The sequence below is a fragment of the Neofelis nebulosa genome, chromosome 10 (assembly GCF_028018385.1).
Source record: "Neofelis nebulosa isolate mNeoNeb1 chromosome 10, mNeoNeb1.pri, whole genome shotgun sequence".
Lineage (NCBI taxonomy): Eukaryota > Metazoa > Chordata > Mammalia > Carnivora > Felidae > Neofelis > Neofelis nebulosa.
Window position 1 is genome coordinate 8,870,071 of NC_080791.1, and position 23,610 is coordinate 8,893,680.

Here is a 23,610-nt window from a genome sequence, read left to right on the forward strand (position 1 = left end):
TATAATTGGCCTAAGGGCACCCAGCTGAGCAGAAATTTGATTCCTGGTCTCTTCAACTTTAGAACCTCTGTCATTTCCACTTTCCCCTAGGGTTTCCATTTCCTTATGCTGCCTCGGAGGTCTTGGAATGGCTCAGATGACAATGCATTGTATTTGTATGATAAAGGTTAGGGGAACTCTGATGTGTGTGATCTGGGTCTCCACAGTAACCCAGAAAGACACTCTTGGCATATTGCAAGTACCATGTCTTCTCACGAGTGAGGGCAACGGCATTCTTGCCCCTTCCCTCCTCTAAGAGCTGTTCCAGAGTGTGTTCTGTGAGTTTTTCCTGGGCAATCGTGTGTTCTGTGAGTTTTTCCTGGGCAATCAAAAAAACACCCAAAAATAGTGCTCGGAGGCCAAGTCTAGAAAGCTTCAGAGTCCATATCCTGTGGCAGTTCTCCTTAGGTCTCCGGAGAATAGATGGTAGAGACACAGAGTCAATGTTAAATGACACTCTGCATTACCACATGTGCCTATTTCAAAATCCTTAGGAAACTGTGGGTGGGAACAACTGTGGTTCTTCATATTTATGGGAAGCGTTAGTGAGCCAAATCGGTTACTCTTCCAAAGGTCTTCATGTCCATAAGCCTTGCAAATCAGGAAATTTAGGGTACCAATCATTTCCTTTGTAGCTATTGTTTTCAACGCTACTCAACCTCAAGGGCTAGTTTCTCCATAAAACTACCTTTAGTTTACTGCTGCCCCAAATAATCAATCCATCACTGGCTTCTGGTTTTCTGTTTTGTCCTTCAATTATAAAGCTTTTCCATGCTGTTCATGACTCTTTAATGGGTGTGTGGCTTGGCTCCCTAACAGGATTATTAGCTCCTTGAGGGCAGGGACCAGAGCACACGTCCCTCTGTTGTCCCAGAGCCCTTTCCTTCCCCTTCCTTAGTCACTGTAACCAATGAAGAAGCCCATCTCTGTGGAGGTTCCTGAGACAGTCCAGGCCAAGGTAAAGGGTGCATTAGGAGACTTCCTACCCCACTCTCCTATATCCCATCTCAACCAGGTTTTATATTCTAGAATTTATTGTGCTACATTGACACGTGAATGACCTGCCTGGAGGGAGCTCTGGGCACTTGCCCATTTAGCCCATAATCTTCCCTGAAGGCGTACTACGTGGGTCACATCAGGAGTCAGCCTTGTGCTTTGGTTTCCTGCTCAATAGTCCATTTTCCCACTGGGACAGAATCTCCTTCCTGAAGCCTAGTGCATAATCCATGGCCAGACTGACCTCAGTCCTCCACATCACCCAACTTCTGAATGGGATTCTGAGTTGACAGAGCTGGTTTGCTTCCACCCAGTTGAATGTAATAGGACCTCTAGCTGGATTCCCCTGCCACTGGGCCCATCCGCTGCTTTGGTTCTAGAGTAGAGTATCCTGTATTTTTGAACACTGGCGTTGAGAGAGCAAACTCAGGCCTCAGTCCTGGTTTCCATTTCCCACCTTTCTCCTTGACCTGTGTGACTTGGTTCCTTGTATGCCTTTCATCTGAGCTCACAATTATGACTGCAATGAAGCACGTCCTCAGTAGTGCTAAGAATAAAGAACATGCATTTCACCCTCCAATCTTTTCATATAATAAGAAATATTGGTAATAGAGATTGATGATATGAGCTTCACTCTACAGAAGAGAAACTAAAGCTTTCCTGAGCAGAGAAAGAAGAACGCTAGAGCCATCAGGATCCACGCTCTGTTTCCTGGTACCCTGTTGCCGCCAAGCTCATCCACACTTACAAACCTTTCAATGCCTCTGACTTAAGGTCCTTAGAGGTCACCTATCAAGGTACTTTAGATCTTCATAGTCGAGAGTGTCATGGAACAGTTAAGATCAGACTACTTAGGCCGTGTTCACTTATTGTCTTTCCTCAGAACATACTGCCGTTTAAAGCCCTTTCCAGAGGTATTAAGTGATGACCATTCTCTCATATAAAAAGTATAGCTTGGGAAGTTCACATTTATAAATAAAGATGGTACTCCTGACCTTAACAGGAGAATATGTACTTAGAGTCACCTCTCTAGGAAGTCTGGTCTCAGCTCCATACATTGTCTCACCCAGAAGTCTGGGGGTAAGGAGAAAAGGACCTGTTGTTACAAGACTTTGGCCTGAGGTCCAGTTCCCTTACTCACTGACCCTATAACTTTTGGCAAGTCAGTTAACCTCTCCTCCAGTGTCAGTTTTCTCTATCTCTTGGGGCTGTTGGTGAAGATTAAGTGATGCTGTGTATATTGAAGAACTTGAATATAAATTTGCTTACTATATTTTTAGATATTCATAAGGCAATAACAATAACCAAGATTAATAAGATAGCTACATGTGGTAATGAAATGGAGTTTTTATTTTGTGCAAAGCTAGCTGGCTCATCTGGACATTGAACCCTAACTTGTATAGTATAAAGGAAAACTCTCAGTGTGGATTTTTCTGTGGAAGTAATCCCTAAGACAAGGGTTCAAGTGCAAATGCTGTGTGAGGGAGAAGATCCCATGAGACACCAGCAGGGGAAAAAAGGAAGTGATACAGGAAAGGGAAGGCAGTGAAGAACGGATGTGTTATTAAGCCAGCTACCAAAGTGGGTGACTGAAGCTTATTCTCACGGGAAAACTCTAGGAAAAGTATAAAACACATGCCTCAGAATTATCCCACTTGAGAGTTGAGGGAACTGGGGATTTTATGCACTCATTCCTATCGCTCATTGCTTGAAGACTGTGAGGAGTTGGGTGAGGGTGTACTTCCAGCCTGTTTCTGTGTGGGTGAGAGGGTGTGGTGTGTGGCTACCAGTGCAGCCTTCTGGAAAAGTCCATCATGGGTGGCAATATTGTAATTTATAATAAGAAATATGTATTTGGTCTTCTTCCCTGTTTCTGGCACAGAACTCTTAAATCGATTGGAATTTCCTAAGTACTGAGAGTGATTAAGGTGTCTTTTGTTATGTTAATTAGGTGACTTTTGGATTGTACCTAAGTAACCAGAGGATGGGGACTGGTCACTAGTGGATCCAACCACATGACTGGGGAGAATTTTTAGTCGCATCCTCTAACCCTTTCTGGGGACGGGGTGAGGCTGGAGGTTGGTTCAATCACCAATGGCCAATGTTTTAATCAATCATGACTATGGAATGAAGTCTCCATAAAAACCCAAAAGGACAGGATTTGGAGGACTGTTCTTGAGTTATATCCTTTCATAATGAACCAGTGATTTAGTAAGTAAAATGTCTCTCTATGCTGTGAGTGGCTCTAGCAAATTAGTTGAACCCAAAGAAGATATTGTTGGAACCTTCCATCTATCTATAGTTGGTGAATCAAAGGCACAGTTGACAACCTGGACTTGCGACCAGCATCCGAAGTGCAGGGGGTTGGGTGGTGGGGACAGTCTTGCGGTACTGAATCCTCACCTGTGGGATCTGACACCCTCTCCAGGTAGATAGTGTCAGATTTGAGCTGAACTGTCACCCAGCTGGAGTCTGAGAATTGCTTGGGGGTGAGGGGAACACCCCACATTGTAATTGGGAGCAGATTCTTGTTAGAGGTTGTGGGGAGTAGGCCAGGCAGGATACTGACAGATTCTGCTATGGAATTTATTTGAGGTACTTGCATTCTCTGTCAGGCACAGTATTCAGTATTTTCACGTACAGCACTCTAAATCACTGATGAAGGACCCACGGCTCAGTAGGGGTCATATCTAGTTTTGTCCTGAAATACAGTCCTCTTGGGATGAGAGATTGTTTCCTTTAAACAATTTTTTTTAAATATGAAATTTATTGTCAAATTGGTTTCCATACAACACCCTGGGCTCATCCCAACAGGTGCCCTCCTCAATACCTATCACCCTCCTCTCCCTCCCACCCCCCATCAACCCTCAGTTTGTTCTCAGTTTTTAAGAGTCTCTTATGTTTTGGCTTCCTCCCTCTCTAACCTTTTTTTTTATGTTTGTTTATTTTTGAGAGAAAGAGAGAGCGTGAGCAGGGGAGGGGCAGAGAGGGGGGTAAACACAGAATCTGAAGCAGGCTCCAGGCTCTGAGCTGTCAGCACAGAGCCCAATGGAGGGGTCGAACCCACGAACGGTGAGATCATGACCTGAGCCGAAGTTGGGTGCTTAACTGACTGAGCCACCCAGGCGTCCCGAGATGAGGAATTGTGACGCTTATCTCGTAATTCTCCACGCCAGGCTTTGGACTCCACACCTAATGGAACTCCTAACTGTCTGAGCTCAATAGTTATGATGATAATTTACACAAAGTCAAGTGGTTATTGAATGAATTAGGAATCATATTTTTATATTCATTATTTAATTATGTTTGAGTCTCATAGTAACTGTATGAGTTACTTACGAGGAAATACTGTTATCATCAGCCAAATTCTACAGATAAGAAACCTGGCATTAAGTTATGGGGTAGAATGATCTATATAAATAGCAGAAAAGAAAGAATTAACTCTTTTGATCTGGAATGCATAATTTGCAGAAAACTTAGAGTAATGCTAAAAGTTAATAGGTGGTTAGTTAAAGAATAATATAGTCAACAATGCCAGGAAATGAGAAACAAAACTCCTTTTTATTTAGTAAAGGGCATTTAATATAACTTCAAAAAATGGTTATATGTGTGCTAATTGTTCTTAAATTGTTTTCAGAAAACTTCTGCTACATTTCCAGTATTTTTATGGAAGCTTGAAGGGAAAAAATTACTCTGTGAACTTTTTTTTTTTTTTTTTTTTTTTGCTGAGGCAAATAAATAAATAAAGATGAAACTTTGTGCCTGCCTCTGAACCCCAGATAAGGGTTCCTTTGTGACTCTCACTAATATAGAAAACTCTATTTAAATTTTCTCACTTCCCCTTTCCTTTCAAACCTGATCCAGTTAGCCTTGGCCCCCACCCCCTCTTTCCCCAGTTATAAAACCAAATGGAATGTTTGTACTGAAGGGACAAGTCTGTGCCGTGACTCAGAGGAAACATGCGTTTATAAATCGTGTTTCCCTAAAGCCTCAGCACAAACATGGCTGTGGCCCAATTCCAGATTGGCCAGGGCAACACTCAGCAGTGTGGCCCCAGCAAAGCTGAGCATTGGAGGGGTCCAGCCAGAGACCAGGCCTGAGCTACACGTAGCCTTGAGGCAGCTCCACACCTTGGAGATCTTTCATCTCCAAGAGTCAACACAAGAATGGCTGAAATGAAGTCAAAGAAATGTTTGGGGGCTTTGCGGGAATGGACTGTTCTCTTCTAATTGTCAAATGTAGTTTGGTCTGGCTGCAGCTTCCTTGCTGCACAAGCTGTCTTCTTTATGCAGTATCTTTGCCCTAGAGCCTAGGCTGCCCATATCTGCCTGGAATACATACAAGGACAGTTTGGTTTTAGTTCTGAAGTCAGTCAGATCTAGTTTTGAATCCCAACTCACTACTTCATACTTTCACTTGACAAATATTTACTAAGGGTTTATTCTGTGCCAGGCACAGTTGTAAGTGCTGAGAATGTGGGAGCCAACAGGATAGACAAGGGCCCTATTCCCCTGGTTTTCTGTTCTAATTGGAGGAAATAGTGAAAAATAGAAACAAAAATAGAGATGATCTCAGAGTGATGGCAATAATGTCATGAAAATAAATTAGGGAGGTAGATTGGGTGACCAGAGAAAGTCTCCACATGATGGTGAGGAGAGGGGCTTCTATAGAAGTGAAATTAAGGTGAAACGTGAATGACAAGAAGGGTCCAGGAGTTAAGATCACTCCTGGCATAGGCACACATAAAGTTCTGAAAGAGGAATAACCTTGTCCTATTTGAAGAACAGAAAGAAAGCCCGTGTGGCTAGAGCACTGTGAATGAGGGAACAGTAGGACCAGGGGAGGTTGGACAGTTTGGCAGATAAAACCAAGATGGCCGCCCATTCTTTGGGATGCCTCCCATAGAGAGGTAGGTCTGTTTCTCTTCCTCTTGGATCTGGGCTGGCCTCTGACTGTTTTGACCACCAGAGTGTGACAGAAGTGACAGAAGCACCTTGCTGTGCAAGTTCTGAGCCTAGGCTTTAAGATGACTAGCACTTCTTCCTTGGTCCTCTGTGGTCCCAAACTGACAGGTAAGGGGGCTGATCACCCACTGAAGAGACCACAGGGAAAGGCCCTGAGAATACATAAAAAGGATGAGACCCAGCTGAGTCCAGCAATTTTCTTTGCTAAGGTACCAGACAAGTGATCTTGGACCAGCTTAGCTCTCAGCTGAATACACCGAGTGACTCCCATAAATGCATCATGAAACAAAAGAACCATCCAGCAAAGCCTTTCCTGAAATCCTGACACACAAAATTATGAGTTATAATTTTATCTCCTCAGTTTTAAGCCACTAAGTTTTGGAGTAGTAGAGACAGAGTAGAGTCAGCCTACTTTGACCTTGGGCCAGGAAAAAGAGTTTGGCTTGAGCTGGATGAAGTATCATGGGAGGGCTTACACAAGAGGTGTAGGGCTTATAGGAGCTACATTTTACAACTAACCTTGACTGCTATTTGTTTCTTTTTTTTTAAATTTTTTTTTCAATGTTTTTTATTTATTTTTGGGACAGAGAGAGACAGAGCATGAACGGGGGAGGGGCAGGGAGAGAGAGGGAGACACAGAATGGGAAACAGGCTCCAGGCTCCGAGCCATCAGCCCAGAGCCCGACGCGGGGCTCGAACTCACAGACCGCGAGATCGTGACCTGGCTGAAGTCGGACGCTTAACCGACTGCGCCACCCAGGCGCCCCATACTGCTATTTGTTTCTGATTTCCTAGTTCTTTGCATTGTACAAGTAAATGGAACTATCCTTGGTTTCTAAATGTAAAATGAGAAGAATGTCTACATCATAGGATGGTTTTGGGATTGCACAGTATAAAATCATTAACATAGTGCCTAGCACCCAGGTAAGGGCTCAAGCAATGGTAGCTGCCATTGTTACTCTTTTTCTGGCTCAGCTTCCACCTGGGGAACTGAGGAGTATTCAGCTACACTCAAATTCCTCTCACCTAATTCAGGAAGCCCTTAGGAGAATTGTGTATATATTCACTTATAGAGTCCTTTGACATTCCAGTTTGTGCCTCTCGTATCCGTCAGAATTGGTCATCAAAGCTGCCACTTGTATCCTCCATGGCCACCTCTCCTCCTCTGAGGTTGGTCCCATGGATCCTCCAAAATGACAAGCCAACTGGATAGTGGCCCAGACTCTGCAGTCCTCTCCATGGCTGCTCTGTCCCCTTCAGCATGGGATGTGCCAGGCCTGCTGCCTCTCAGGCTGTCAGTTGGTGGCCTCCAGCCATGATCATGGTCAAGGGGGCAAATAGCCTCACTTCCTCCTCCTTGGAGAAGAAACTGCCAAAAGAGTGATTCTTTGACCTCCTGGATTCCTGCAGAACTTTCAGTCATAAAAGTATATTTGGGTGCCTGGGTAGCTTAGTCAGTTGAGCATCTGACTCTTGATTTTGGCTCAGGTCCTGATCTCACGGTTTGTGATATCAAGCCCCACGTTGGGCTCTGTGCTGACAGTGTGGAGCCTACTTGGGATTCTCTCTTTTTCTCTCTGCCCCTTCCCCCCCCCCATAAAAATAAATAAATAAACATTAAAAATTTTTTAAAGTAGGGGCACCTGGGTGGCTCAGTTGGTTAAGCATCCAATTCCAGCTCAGGTCATGATCTCATGGTTTGTGGGTTCAAGCCCTGCGTTGGGCTCTGTGCTGTGACAGCTCAGAGCCTAGAGCCTGGAGCCTGGTTTGTATTCTGTGTCTCCCTCTCTCTTTGCCCCTCCCCCACTCACACTCTGTCTCTATCTCTCAAAACTAAATAATCATAAAAAAAATTGTTAAAAATTTTTAAGTATGTTTTGCTATGTAATATATTTCACTAATACCTATTATGAGGTGACTTAGTCTATCCACAAATGACTGAGCGAGCTTGCTCAGACCCCCAGAGAAGCTACCTTCTTGGCATCGGGTGCCCTTCCCCTCCCCCAGACTCTGCTCTCCTTGCCCAGACTCTGCTTCTCCAGTTTGTCCATTAGATTGGTTTTTCTCAACCCCGTGTTGGAAGACCTCAGTTTATCTCTTAAGACATTCCCCATAAAAAGAAAAGTGTTCTCCATTAAAGACCTTCTTTCCACCTCTCCATTTCAGAGACTCGGGGTGCATATCTGTGTATTAAGACTCTCAGACACACTCCAGCAAGAAACTCTGTCTCACTTGGCTTAATCCAGTATTTTATAAACCCATTTAATCATAGAACTGTTTTGAGTTTCTCCTATGAAGAATCTCCTATAAAGGAATGTTTGAAAGATGCTGAATTTACTTCCTTTCCTGCTCCCAGGGACTGTAAGCCTTCTTTTCTTTAGGTTTCACCCTGCCTTTTTCCATTATAGCAAATGCCAAGTGCCAGAACTTTTTGTTCTGGTTATCCAGGCATTAGTTCTGTTGCGTAATGAAAGTAGACTGCCTGGGTTTGAGTCCTGAGTTTATTACTTACTAGCAGCATAACTTTGGGCAAATTAATGTGTCTGTGCCTCAGTTTCCTTATATGTAAAATGAAGATAATGACAGTACTTACCTCAGTAGGGCTGCTGCGTTGATTACATGATCTCATGCCTAAGGAGTGAGGTCCATATTTTCTGCTCACAAACATGAGGTCCATATTTTCTGCTAATATAATATAGTTAATGGAATATAATTATTCCATTATAATAGAATGATAGAGTTCTATCTATAATAGATAGAGTTATTACTACTACTACTGTTATTTAAAACAAAGAAGCCAACAACGAGGGTCTATACATCTTGCTTTTACATACATTTGTCAGGCTTGAACTGAAGTCATCCTGTTCTGTTTGGATCACCAATGCTCTACAGCAACGTGTGACTTTAGGACAGGTGTCCACAGGTACTATATCCCCGACATCAATATGATACGTGTGTTAACCAAATGTTTTTCTTCTCCCACTCCTAAATCTGTGTAATACTTCATAATAATCACGTTTGCTATATTATTAGTGCTAATGCCATACTAGGAAAACCCACCATTGATAGTATCATTTAAAATGTAGTCATATGTGTTTAGTACATCTCGGCCATTAGACATCAAATATCCCTGCAAGAAAAGTTATTGGGGAGGTGGAAGCCTCATGTTAGAAAATCATTTCTTCTAAGCATTATGAGTTTTCTCAGCTCATCAGTTCTCCCTGCGTTTGGGAGGGCCTTGCATGATGTGGTTAGGAATCATCATTGATCCCGTTTTCTAAGTGAGGCCTTCGAGGCATGTGGAAATTTTATTTTTGTATTTCTTCTGGTGGAACCAGAAAGACACAGGCTAGCTATCAGGATGGAGGACAGCATGATTAGGGCCTTTCTGGGATCAGCAGACACTATTAAGTGGCTTTTGTTTGAACGGTCAGAGCCAGCCTGAGGAATGGGACCAGCATCCCTCTGATTCTAGTCTCTGGGGAGGGGGTGCAAAATGGGATCTATTGACTTCATAAGGGAAAGTTAAGGCCAGTGTTTGCTCTTTGAAGTGAAGTAGGGAAGGTCAGAATTGAACTGAACAGAGATAACTACAGTTTATCATAAACTAAGGCTTAGTGATAAAAAGAAACCCCGTGTTAATGGGTTCCTTCGATCTTGTTATCCATAACAGTTTTCCTTAAATTATATATATTATCAATAGGAAAAAGTGGGCTAGATGCTCTGTTCAGCTTCCCACTCTTTGCCCTGCAAACAGCTCTCCCAATAAGGATTCTGTTTACGGGAAAATAATTCTAGAAGACTGTCCTTGAAAACTTGGGCTCACACTAATGGCCAGTGTTCATAGTACAGTACATTTAACAATCAACTTTACTGACCTTGAAGCCTCTCAATTTAGAAGCAGTGAGCTTTCAGGCACATCTTTTGACTAATGTAATGACAGAAGTGATTTTATAATGTAAAGCACAAGCAGTCCTTACAGAATTATTATTATTAACATTATTTCTGGAGGCTTTCTTGTTTGCATTCTCTCTATTCTTGGACAGAAGATGATTTTCTTATAACTGGGAAGGGTGAGAGTCCTGAGAAGGTCATTAAATAGGCAGAGGGTGGGGCTCTGCCCCTTGTTCCCCACTGTCTGTTCAGGGCTGAACACGGGCCTGGTACCACGGAGTGTCAGGGAAGAGCATTTGTTGGGTGAATGAATGGAGGAGTGAGATTAGGAGGTGTTTTCCCCTTGAATTATCCAAGCAAGCCATTTAGAGTTCAAATCACTGGATACATTGTTCAGTTCTCCACTCTGTTCTGGCACTCATGAGTGCTTTTTAAAAAGTCAAAAATCAAAGTGGAGCAGTTTTCAAGAGCAACTCTTCCTAGAATCCAAAATATGATGCCAATATGAAGAGATGTCTCTTTTCCTATCCATTGCTGTCTTCAAGACAATTTCATATGTTGCCAAAAGCAAGAAGACCAGTGTCTCTCACATGCAATGCAGACAAACTATCTACTGCTATTTAATGAAAAGGAAACAAAATTGATCTCACTTCATACTTTTATATAAATAAAAATATTTTTTTAAACCCTTAGGCCAGAAAACTTCCCTAGAGCAATACTGTATGATTGCTTGGCATTTATTTCTTTACAAAAATATCAATACCAGCTTTCCAGTGTATGGGTTTTCATCTTATTTTGTGCAAAGTCAAACCATAGAATAATTGTTAACATATATGATAAACATAGCCTCTTTTTGCTGGGGGATCATCTCAAAAACTTGTACTCTTCTATGTCAAAGTGAATAGAAATAAAGTTTTGCAAATATTTCTATTGGCAATATATTTTTTCCCGCTGTCTCACAGGACCAAAAGAGTGAGAAAAAAAGATTCACTGAGAATGCATATGCTAGTAATTTACACATACAGTGTCTTGGAATATTTTTCCTACAGATGACTTTACATTGAGGATGAATCTTACTACAGCTTCTAATTCAAACCAAGTGTTTTGGATTTGATATTAGGATTCACTCTCAGCTATCCTGCTTGAGGGACAGGGAACAGATCAAGGATCCCTCTAATAATACTATAATGTAATTATGAAAAGAAGAATCAAAGCCAAGAGAAAGATGTTGCCATAGAATTCAACATCTGTCATATTGGTATTAGGCTTGTTGCCCTGAATGTCTATGAATTCAGGTTAAAAGGTTTGCTCTGAAAGAGAAAGAATCCTTAAAACCCCAAGAAGAACCTTATTTCCCAGCTTTTTTTTTTTTTTTTTTTTTTTTTTTTTTTTTTTTTTTTGCTTTGTCTGATTTGTTTTCCAAATCAGAAAACATAGAGCTTACGGAAAAAAAATAGGAAAGTTAGTGGGAAACATACTGGTTTTAAAGCAATTTTCTGTAACGGTATTTTTCTATTTCTTACCCTCTCATATGGAAAGTGTACGTAAGCCTTCCTTAAAAATATACCAGCAGCTCACTTACTGAACCCCCATTGTGGACCCGTCATGGGCCGTGTACTGCCTTGGGCCCCGTGAGATCTCTGTGAGATCCTGGTGCTCAAAGAACTCCTGGTCTGTTTGAGGTGAGTGGACTTACAGAGAACACTGGCGAATGGCAACAGGTGCCAAAATAGGAGTCAAATGCCAAAGACCCAGGTATAATGTCGAAAGGTGTGCTTTTCTGCTTCTCCATCCTCACTCATGCTTCCCCCGTCCAACCTTATGGAATGCCATCTTTGTCCTTTGGAAATTACCTTCATTAGAATCTGGCCCCTTTAGGAAGCCCTTCCTTACATTCTAGTCAGAACCGGTCTCTCTCAAACTTGGAGTCCTACATCATTTCCCTCCCCTCCACCCCACCAGTACTGATCCTATTGGAGTTATCACATGAAGGTTCACATTGTAATTATTTATGTACCTTAAAAAAAAAAAAAAAAGAAAGCTGTTCCTGAAGGGCACAGACTAGATCTTTTGTGTCTCTGGATGCTCCAGGGCATGGATGTAGAACAGTGTCATCCATTCACTGAATAGGTGCTCAGTATATGTTTATTGAGTGGCTGACTGAATGACCAAATGACTGAATCACAGGATTTTGCATGAAAGCTCTAAGGGTATTTGTATTGTATATTGCAGTTTACCAAGACCTTTCCCGTACATTTCCCATAATTCTCTAAGGCACTTATTATCATCATCACCTTACAGAGTATTAAACTAAGGCTCAGACCTTTCCTTTCTTCAGAAAGCAGTTGTTTGGCCCTTCTTTATCTTACATTATAGGCATTTCTTTCAAAGATCAAACTGATGTGCACTAATTAAAATGCTCCCATTATTTAATATATTGGTTAATTTTGTTATAAACAAGGCTCCATACTACAGCTTTTTTTTTTATTGTATATTACAGTTTTCTAACATTCATCAGAACAATGGATACCCATAGATGCCTTACAATTCAAGTTTTGGGTTCCCTTTTAGCCACTGGCTACAAAATAATGATGTCTATCTACTTGAAAGGTAATCTGGCAAATTGAAAAACAGCTTGACTTGGAGTCAGAAGTTGTGAGTCAATTATCCTTTCTTTCATTTAAATTAGCTGTGTGATGCTGGGCAAATCCTTATTGTATGTGGGTTTTAGTTTCTCCATCTGTGAAATGGGGAGATTACAAGTCTGATTTCAGGCTTCTTCCAGCTCTAACATTCTAGGATTCATTTGGTCTGTTGTTCAGTAAGAAAGCCCCATGCTTCTTAATGATTATAAGAGGATTAATTTTATACAATTAAGGCATCTCTGCCATTGACTAGCTAGGTGAAATTGAATAAGTCACTTGAGCTCTCCCTTGGTTTACTCACTTGTAAGGTAGGGATAATAATAAATACCGTGTAATATTTTAAAAAGACAATTTACGAGAAAGACCTTTGAAAACTTCAGTATACTGTACAAATATCCTTGGACCTCTGCTACTCAAATGTAAAATGTTATTTTCTGATATAAACAATCTGGAGCTATTAAGGATGACAGTTTTCACAATTCTTCCTGTACTAGTTTTGTAAATTAATTATTATATAAATTTTGATAAATTTATGAATTTATGAAATTCATGAATTTTGATAAATTATGATAATATACAATAATACGTATGTAACATATGTTTAAATTTTGAAGCATAATAATTAAATGAGCATCTACAAACCCACCAACCATTCTAGGTACTAGAACATTCTTGATGTCCTTGAAAAAACCCTTCATGCTTTTCTCTGATTCAACTCTGCTTTCCCTTTAGAGTTTGTGTTCTTAATTTTTTAAAATAGTTTTACCATATATGTATATATCCCTAAACTGTATATTGTTCAACAGTTTTGCTTGTTTTTGAGTTTATAAAAATGACACCATACTATATATAGGCTCTTGAGACTGCCTGGATTTTCCCACTTAATGTTATATTTTTATTATTAAAATTATAATGTTAGTGTATTAACATTATAATATTAATATTATTAGATTAAATACATATAATTTGTATGTTACTATGTACTAGTTCTATAACTTACAGATTTATATAATTTATGTTATGTTTACATATAATTGTATTAACAAAATTATTACTATATTAATATACTTTATTAGAAAAAGTATATAAATAATACATATATTTATAACATATACTTATAATTAGTGATATATTTTAAATTTTAATTAGTATATAAATTACATATACATTACAATGTTATATATTAATTATACTATTCATGTTGTAGCTTACAGTTTTGCTATTGCATAATGTTATATTCTATGAATATGCCACACATCATTTATCCATTTTCATGAAAATGAACATTTGGGTTGTTTGCAGTGGTTTTATTTTAAAACTACAAAATCAAAGCATCAATGAGCAGTCTTATATTTTCCTGATGTACGTGAATAAGAAGTTGTTTCCTCTTTCATGCATGCTTAATTTTTCTCCTTAATATTTATCAGTAGCTTGTATTGTGCGCGTGCACACGCATGCACGTGCACACACACACGTGTCTTAATTATTACCTGGATCCTTGACTGGAATGTAAGATTCTATTTTTTCAATGCCATAGCCTCAGTACCTAAAAAAGTGCATATAGGAAGGGCTCAGAAAATATTTGTTGAATGAATGAATGAATGAATGAGTGAATGGATAAATAGGGTTTTATTGCTTGTTTGTTAAGTAAATTGTCCTGTCTGGATTTCCTATTGATACAGAAATCAGTGCAGAATGTTGAAAAGAGACTGAGCACACTATTCTGGGTTCTGATTCTAGACCTGCCACTAACCACTGTGAAACTTTTGGGAAAGTTACTAAACTTTTCTGATTCTGAGTAGCAACATTTATACAAAGGGAATAATAGTAATTTCTGGGTGTTATTAGTTATGTGGTGCTTATACAAACATCTTATAAACCATGCATTCATGAATATATGCTAGCAGTCATTCTGTTTGGTAAAAATTCCACACATTTTTACAGAGATTCAACCAAAAATGAATAAAACATAAAATGATTTGTTTCGTATCAAGAATTTGTGAGGTTTGGTAGGGAGCCTGAAAGAAAATAACAGACTAGAGAGTGAGAAAGACCAGTTCTGGGACATAATCAGATACACTTTCTATGTTGGATGTGCGGTATTAGGCTTTTGCTGCAAAATCAAGCTATTTTTAACCTCAAGAAAGCATAAAGAATCTCTTTTTAAGTAGGGCAACCCATATAGGGCGTTACCCTTTTCAATCAGCTTGTGTAAATGAAATATTCATTTTTGTGTCAAAATAACAAGGGCTATATATAGTTGGGCACTAAGAAGGGATGGAGTCATCTGAAGGTAAATCCTTACAGCATCCTGGATATAAAATAACTGTAGCAGAAACATCCATTTATACTGAATCAAGGTTCTATATTCTAGAAAATTAGTATTTTCATTTTTCTTCTATCTTGGTCTCAATGGACGGGCAAAGACAGAGGTGATGCCTGGGGGAAGCTTTTCATCCACCTGTGTCCAGAGTGGCATATTGGAAAAGATTCCTGGATTTGGAGTTGGCTTCTCCCTGTGTTGTCCAAAATTTATAGCATTGGCCTCTGTTTTATCTGTAAAATAACAGAGTTATTAACAATATTGTCCCACTTTGATGGTTATAAGAATTAAGCATGGTGAGTGAAAGTCTTTGTAAACTATGAAGCATGATGTTGATGTTGCGAGATTTGTGTTTTAAGGTTTAGTGTCACGAGACTGAAACCCAAGGCAAAAGTGTTTGTGTGATCAGAACTAGACCCTAGGCAAAAATGTGAAGTGAGCAGTTTAATTTTGCCCTCTTCTTGTCGCTCCCCCGATGTTTATTATGTGTTCTTTCTTCCTCCCTAACCTTGTCTTTCTCATGGGCTCTCAGCACTCTTGCTCAGAGGCTGCGGAGATGAACTGGGACAAACATCCCTGTGCCCTGCACATCCGTCCTGTGTCCCCTTCCCTTCTGTTTGGGCTCTGCCCTCTCCTTCCTAAAACAGTTCCAAGGTTTAGCAGAGTGGCAGGAAAAAAAGGACTATTTGGCTTCATGTTCATGTAGAGCCTCAAGGCCTGAATTTTGTTCTGATCTTTGGATGAGGTTTATTTGGTCACAGAGAGATCCACTGACAGGACCGAAGAATAAAAGGCCCACTGGGAAGCTTTAACTTTTCTATGACTTGCCTAAAGGTGTTTTGACATTTTTACATATACCAGGAACGCACTGGAAAAAGCACAGACCTTTCTCAACCTTTGACAAAATCTGGGTGACACAGTTAATATGAGATCATTGTTAATAGATGCTCATGGAGTAGTATCTATGGTTTTAATTCTGTGTTTCATATCCACAGTGGGAGTTTAAATGGGTTGGTTAGGAGAAGAAACTTAGTGAGTACCTTAAGGAAAAAAGAGTCATTTATAATTTTTTAAAAAATTAAATATATGACTATGCATGGATTGGAGCCAGAACAGAAAACCAGTTCTAGAGTCTTTTTCATCTCCTTGTTTCTCTCTTGTGGCCTATTGTATAGTTTCCCTCTTGTCTTAGTTTCTTTGCACATTCTTCTCCATTCCCTTCTCATTCTTCCCAGGTCAAATCCCGGAGGAACTTAGCTCGGCTAGCTTGGCTCACCGTTACTACCTTTGTTGGGTGAGGCTCTTTGAATTAATGCACCTAGTGGGTTTCTCGTCCACTTCACCTACCATTGATTCAACTGGCAGCCAGTGCTTTGCAGAGAACAGCCCAGCTCTGCCTCCCTTGGCAGGGGCAGGTCTGCAGGTTCCCAGCAGAAGAGAAACTTGACTGACAGATCCAAGACACCTAAGTGTCAGGTGTGTGAGTATGAGGGAGGGAAATTGCCTTGAGCAGATCAGTGGCATAGCCTCAGAGGCCTCCTGTGCTCTCATAGTTGCAAAACCCCCTCATCATTTTACCTTTACTATGAACAAGATTTTCTCTCTCATATATATATGAAGTGTATATATATCCAGTTCCTCAGAGACTCCAAAAAGGAGTAGCAAAGAGTTCTGGTCTTGGGGGTGGGGTGGAAAGGCTCATAAGGGCAAAGCATTTCAAAGGATTTCTCTTAAGATTGTTGAAATTTGAGCCTACAGTTGAATTTCATTTTCCTTCTCAAATCCCAGATCCCATTCTGCCACTTACCAGCTGTGAGACCTTGAGAAAGTGTATTTCGTCTCTATAATGGGCATAATGCTCCATTATATCTACTTCCACACTTTGTGAGGATTAAATGGGCTAACACATGTAAAGTGCTTAACCCAGCTCCTGGCACACAGCAGAGGCTGTGTATGTTTTAGCAATTTTTTTATGCAGTTACTTGATTGCTGTGCACTTACTTAATCAACGTTTATTCAGAGCTTATCCTGTGTGAGATATTTCTCTAAAGTACTTAAGGTACCCAAAATGATTTAAAATTTTAAACACTGAAGTGATACTTAAAAGTTTAACAGCCATCCGAGTTATACTACTAACTTTTTGAGCAAATGCCCCCACAAATGCAGAATCTTCTAGGATCAATGAGTTTGGGTATTGTTCTAAGCTACAGACCAAAGAAATTCTTTCTAAAAAGTTCATGACAGTGAATTGACGTAATTGAGGTGGAATTTTTCTTGAAAGCAAATTTTTAAGTAATGATTAAAGTTCATAGTATTTAAATAGACTGGGAAATTAGGCCAAAAGAGACACCATCAAGCTTCAAAAACCATACACTGCTTAAAAGTTTTGAAACTGAATAATTTTTTACATGACATTTCTTCTCAAAACAAACATTTTTCCCCCTTGAATGAAAAATGCTATGCTAACTCATATCCTCCCCAAACACTCCTTGCCCTGCAATAACTTATCAGTGTGTGCACAGGATGGGGAAAAAAAAAAAAAGCTAAGGAAGTAGTTTTCAGTTTCAAGTTTCCAAAGGGTGATTATAAATAACAACCAGTGTGTTTGAACAATGGTGTTTTCTAGTTAATTTAATTTTTTTGTTTACTTGGGAATTAACTCTGATACCCTTTCCATTTTGATCCATGTTGAAATTTACTGTAGGATGGTGAATGGTGCGGGGTCATGAGCAGGGCTGTTAATTCTTACACAAGGCATTCGAGAAACATTTGTTGAGTGTACTGAACTATAGATGTACACGGTATAGAGGACTGGGCAGATGTGTTGACTCCAAGATATGCTCGAGGAGTCTTCAACCCCTTTTATAGCAACCCCCAGTAAAAAGATACATTTTATATTGCAAACCATTTACCAACACACACACACACACACACACACACACACACACACACACACCCATATAAATAGTTGAAAGAAAGCTTTTGCAAACCTGCACTTAACAGCTGCAATGCTGTATTATTTTTACACTAATCTATTTCCTTTTTGAAAAGAATGCTATCTGTGACCTACTAAATTGATTTCATGACCTGTCATTGAACTATGATGTATAGCTTGAAATACTCTGTTTTGAAAAACAGTTCTCTTATGTTGGCCTGTTTTGTTGTCGTTTGCATAATTCATCTAAGCATAGTACTCAGGAGGATAAAGCTTTTCTAGTTATTTCCTTTCTCTTTAGAAAAACAGAACCAAATTTCTTGTTTAATGCTACGATTTCAATTTGGATTAATTTAGCTTTTGGTTACTATTACTTCAGTGACAGCCTATTCCTGAAGATTTGACCTTAAAGAAATTGCTAAATTTGATTTACCAAAGTATCCAAAACGGAGAGGATTCAATGGTTAATGAAAATTTTTGAAAATAAGAAATTGTAATATTACAGTAAAATAACCTTGAAGCACCTGACATGAAATTAAGATTTAAAAAGAATCTAAGAAAGGACGCCCCATCAAGCCAATGAATGACTTGAATACATTCTAGAGTCCTTTCTTTTGTGGTCTACTCATTTTTGCTTTTTCCTGGCATCAGGAATCACTACTGTGAGATCCTGGTACGATTCCCTGTTACGGAGTATGCAGTGCATATGTTTTTCAAAAGAGTTTTTTTTAACACAAACCCAGTATGTCAGAGCCTTGAGATTTGGAGAGCTTAAAACCTCATATATGGACAAAAACAGCTTCTTCCACTTTCTTTGGCTCTTTGATTGAAGGCTTAATTTGTCATGGGTGGGGAGGCGAAGGAGGGGTGGAACAGAGGTGGTTTTCACAAGCAATGATGTGGCTAGTTGTCCAGGGTGGGAATGTTCTATCAAGCAGGCAAGCTCCCAGGTATTTATTGAGTGCCTGCTGGATTCTTAGCCAGCCTCATGCTGCTAAAACCATTAAGTGCTAAACTGTCATGGTACACATTGCAAAACCTCCAATTTCTTTTCCTACAGCTGCCGTGTGGCTCTTTATATAGTCCAAGGGGCGTGTTGTGCAACAGAATCCGGCACTCCAGGCATTGTGTTCCTGGTGCCAGAGGAAGTGATGGGGCAGACCTGAAGGATCATGGAAGCAAATATTCAGTCCACACTTATTCCCAGGCCTGACTCAAAAGGGCTGTGTGATTTGAGGAATTACCCCAGCCGTGCTTCCCTATTCCCAGAGCGTCAAACCACGGGGCAGTTGGGCTGATGTGTTTGCACCTGCGTGGTGTCTGTACCATTGTTACTGTCACCCTGAGTCACTGGGCGTTAGTGACCGCCTTGTGGGCTACAACAGTGTAGGTGGGGGCGTCGGTTGCCGTAGGGCTGGGGTGGGTTGACTTTGGTTCATATTTTGATCCTGCCACACCACACCAGCTCTGTGACGCCCGACACTTCACTGGAGTCCACCAGGAACTGGTTTCCCTACCTATAAAATGGGGCAACAGTACCTACCAAGTAAGGTTGTTGAGAAGTTAAAAGAAAATAAAAAATATGAGTTACCCTGTATCTAATGCTTTTTTTTTTTTTTTTTTTTTTTTTTCCCTGTATCTAATGCTTACTCTGTGCCTGGCCGGCACAGTTCTGAGGGCTTTTCCCATTACACGTATGAACTCACTCAATTCCCAGCCTGACCCTATGGGGTAGGTATTATCATTTCCATTTTCCAGAGGAGGCTGAGTTGGATTTGTGCAAGATGGCACAGGCAGGGAGCAGCAGAGCAGGGATACGAACCCAGGCAGCCCATCTCCAGAGCCCACACTCTTCACACAGAGTATTGGTGTGGACCTCAGGAACACAAAACTGTTTTCAAAAGGTTCCGCGGCATCCCAGATTCATTCCGTGAATAGTCAACACACTTTCCTCGGTGCCACTTGGGTGTGAGACCCTGTGCTGGGTGCTGTGGGAAAGCCCAAATAGTACGTTGTTGTCACATATAATGGGTTTCCCTCTAAGGGAGGGAGCTAAGTGGAGATGGCTACATTAATTTTGGGGATGAGCAGGGACTGGGAATGAGTGGTAGAGGCTGCTGATTGGCTAAGGGTGAGGTAGAATGAAGGGAGGGCTCAGGGATACTGCCGAGGTGTCAGGCTTGGACGTTAAGAGAATGGAAATGCCATTGACGGCATGGGGAGGTGCAGTGGAGCCTAGCACCCTGGCGGGGGGGGGGGGGAAGGTAAGGGGAAGGTGGTGCTGGTCACGGTGACCTTACCTCTAGTGTTGGTTGTCAAACAGAACATGCAGTGAACACGTTTGTTCCTTGTTAATTCACTCCACAAATGTTTAATGAGCATCTATTTTGCGTCATGGGCTCTTAGGCAGGCTCTCAAGTCCTTCCCATTCCAGAGCTCACATTGATTGTGAATTTATAGCAAAAGGCTTTAAAACTGTTAGTCTTTTGTGTGTGATTTCCCTTCTCAATTTTATTTGCTGTCTCTGTCTTCACTGATAGCTCACATTAGTACCTGGGGCGAGAGCATAAATAGGGGTCTAGGTACTCGTCACTGCACACCTCTTAATTTTTTAAGTTACAGTCAGGATAACAAACTGTTAGATAAAAGACATTCTATCTTCCTACTTGGACAAAAGTACCCCCTAAGCACTTGGGAGGCCAGGTTTGAGTTAACCATAGTTACTCAGCCTGGGATTTTCTGTACTGTTTAGAGAGATAGCACAGGCCTGTGGCCCCTCTTCCTCCCTGCCTCAGGCACTAGTTGTGCGACCTTGGGGGCACGCAAGAGGTCGTCCCTCCTTCATGTTTAAGCCTGTTCACCTCCCACATGCCACTAGTAGCCACTTGGTGGCAGTCCTTTGGGCCTAGCCCAGTCTGCCCTCAGGAGAACTGACCCAAGAAAGAGCTGCAAATGGCCCCAGAAGTGGGATTGAGGCCATTGGTTTAGGAAATTCTAGAGTTCCAAGAACCTGGAAGTAGGGACACAGGCTCTGTGGACTTTTTGCCTCGTGCAGAGGAGCCGATAGCAGAGGCCTGAACGTAGCCTCTAAGGTGTGGAACTGAAGACAGGACCCCACCTGCCTTATGTCTGGGATGTTATTGCTTTATTAGGATCTTGTTGTTTGTGCTTTGATAATCTACCAGTAAACAGCACAAATATGTTCCTACAAGATTAGTGTGAGCCCTTATCTAAACTTCAATGCCTGTCATAAAGTAAAGTTTTTCAGATATTTCTTTTTGTAAACCTTGCCCAGAAAGCAAGGAAGCAAGCAAGCAAGCAAGCAAGAAAAAGAAATGGAGGGAGGGAGGAAGGAAGAGAAAGAAAGAAAGAAAGAAAGAAAGAAAGAAAGAAAGAAAGAAAGAAAGAACGAAAGAAAGAAAAAAAGAAAGAAAAAAAAGGAGAAAAGAAAAGAAGAAAAAGAAAAGGAACAGCAAAAAGGCATTCATGACTCTGGTCTTAGTTTTAGCAGCTGCTAAAAAAAACGTTCTCGGGTATTTAACAACCAAACCAAACTGAGACAGACGCTGCTCCCTTTGCTGTAACTTCTGCAGACATTGTCGTTCCACATAAGTTCAGGGAAGCCCCTGATTTGCATTGTTGCAATTTTCCGTTTACTGCAATTTATCTCTCTCATGATTCCTCCTAATAATTAATTTCCTACATTTGTAATTTGTTGCCCGTTATCAAAGCTGCTTCACAGCACCTCATTGTTTGCCGAGATCTTAGTCTGAAAATCAGAAAGCATCACCTTTAGATGTTGTTAATGAAGAGTTCATTGGTTCTCTTAAGTTCAAAACCATGCACTCCACCCATTGTGCCAGATTTTGTGTTTGCCCGTAGAAAGAGCTGAATGGCTGGGACCTGGTTCCTCCCTTTCAAGAGCTCACAGGCTGGTGGTTGAGACAGACGTGTGAGCACATCAATTACAAGAACACACAACAAATATTACTGCAGGGGGAGCTCTGTGGGGAGGGAGGACTACGGCATTGACACTTAGACCTGGGGGATTCTGAGAAGATCTCACTGAGGAGTGGGCATTTCCGTTGGGTCTTAAAGATGAGTAGGAGTTGGCCGGACAAGTAAGACAATCATTGTTGTCCATTTTCCTTTTGAATTATTATTTTTTTTTCTACTTGTATATAATTCATGAGATGTCTGGATCTTCTAATGCCGTTGCTCATGAATTAGATTTTTCTGTGTTTTCTTATTGTTCACCCAGTGTCTCACGTATGGAACAGAGTTTTGTGTATAAGTGTCAGTGTTATCATCTATAAAATGGGAACAACTAGTACCTACTTCATATAGTTGTTTTGACGATCCCCAAAAATATGGTGTGTAGGTGCTTAGCACTGTGTCTGTGTGGGAGTTAGACTTGTGTTTGGTTCCTAGAGCTCCAACTCTCATGGCTTAACCAAGTCGGGGTTTGTTTTCCTGGCGAATTAGGAAGTCCCGGGCGAAGCAGTGCAGGGCTGGTGTAGAGACTAGGATAGTTCCAGTGTCCCAGAATCCTGTGAACTTTCGTCTCTGTCTTCCTTAGCATATGGCTTCCTTTTTTATGCTTGTTAAGTCATGATAACAAGATGGCCACTCCGCCTCCAGCCTCATGTTCTATTCAGGAAGAAGGAAAGAAAAAGGAAAGGATAATGCCTGTATCGGGAAAGCCAAAACTCGCCCAGAAATCTCTATGAGACTTCTATTTAGATGTCACAGGCCAGAACTTTTCTCATGGCCTCCCCTGACTGTAAGGGAATCTGAGAGGGCAGATATTTCAATCCACCCATTTTGACATCATAAGCAGGATTGAGGGTCTCATAGTAAAGAGAAGGACCGAAGATATTGTGCAAGAAGCCAGCAGCCTCTGCTATCCTCAACAGTTGCTATTACCTTGCAGAAGACTCTCGATAAGTGTTTGTACAGTTGGATTAAGCCATCACTCTTCCATTCTGGTCCAGGTCGCCATCATCTCTTGCTACGGTAAGAGTGTCCTAACTGATCACTCCCACCTCCATTCTTCCCTTTCTACAGTCCATTTCTCACTGGGGGTCAAAGTGATCTTTTAAAAATGCAAGTTGAACCAAATGTAAGAGCTAAAGCTATAACATTCCTAGAAGAAAAAATAGTGTTAAAGCGCTCATGACGTTGGATTTGGCAGTGATTTTTTGGATATGTATGACAAAAGCATAGACAACAAAAGAAAAAAAAAACAGATAAGTTGGACTACATTAAAACTAAAAACCTGTGCATCAAAGGGCATAACTGAATAAAAGGCAATTACAAGAATGAGAGAAAATATTTGCAAATGATATATCTGATAAGGAGTTAATATCCAGAATATATATGAAGAGCTCCTACAAGTCAACAACTAAAAACCAAACAACCGAATTGAAAAATGGGCAAAGGATTTGAAAAGATACATCTTCAGGGATGATATATAAAAGGCCAACAAACACATGAAAAGCTGCTCGATCTCATTAACCATTAGGGAAAAGCAAAGGAAAACCACAATGAGACCCCAGCTTACGTTCATTAGGATGAGTGTGGAAAAATAGAAAATAACAGGTGTGATGAGGGTATGGAGAAATTGAAACCCTCATGCACTGTTGGTGAGCATGTAAAAATCATGCACCCGCCGTGAGAAACAGCATGGCAGTCCTCAAAAATTAGAAACAGAGTTACTTATGTTCCAGCAATTCCGCTTCTGAGTATATACCCCAAAGAATTGAAGGCAGGGTCTTGAAGAGATATCTGCACACCCATGATCGTAGCAGCAAT

The 23,610-nt window shown here is 40.7% G+C and overlaps 1 protein-coding gene across 5 annotated transcripts in view; it reads left to right on the plus strand.

Moving 5' to 3' along the window:
- The window catches only part of POU2AF2 (POU class 2 homeobox associating factor 2), a 490,852-nt gene that overhangs the window by 44,484 nt on the left and 422,758 nt on the right, over positions 1–23,610 (plus strand). For 3 of the 5 annotated variants that reach the window (XM_058686717.1, XM_058686715.1, XM_058686719.1), the window contains exon 1: positions 22,674–22,812. The exons of 1 other annotated variant lie outside the window; for it this stretch is intronic. The gene's annotated coding sequence lies outside the window, so the exon portion shown is untranslated. Of the gene's footprint in view, positions 1–16,102; positions 16,338–22,673; positions 22,813–23,610 lie in introns of those variants that run through there. One more of the 5 variants, XM_058686718.1, reaches the window with a different exon arrangement.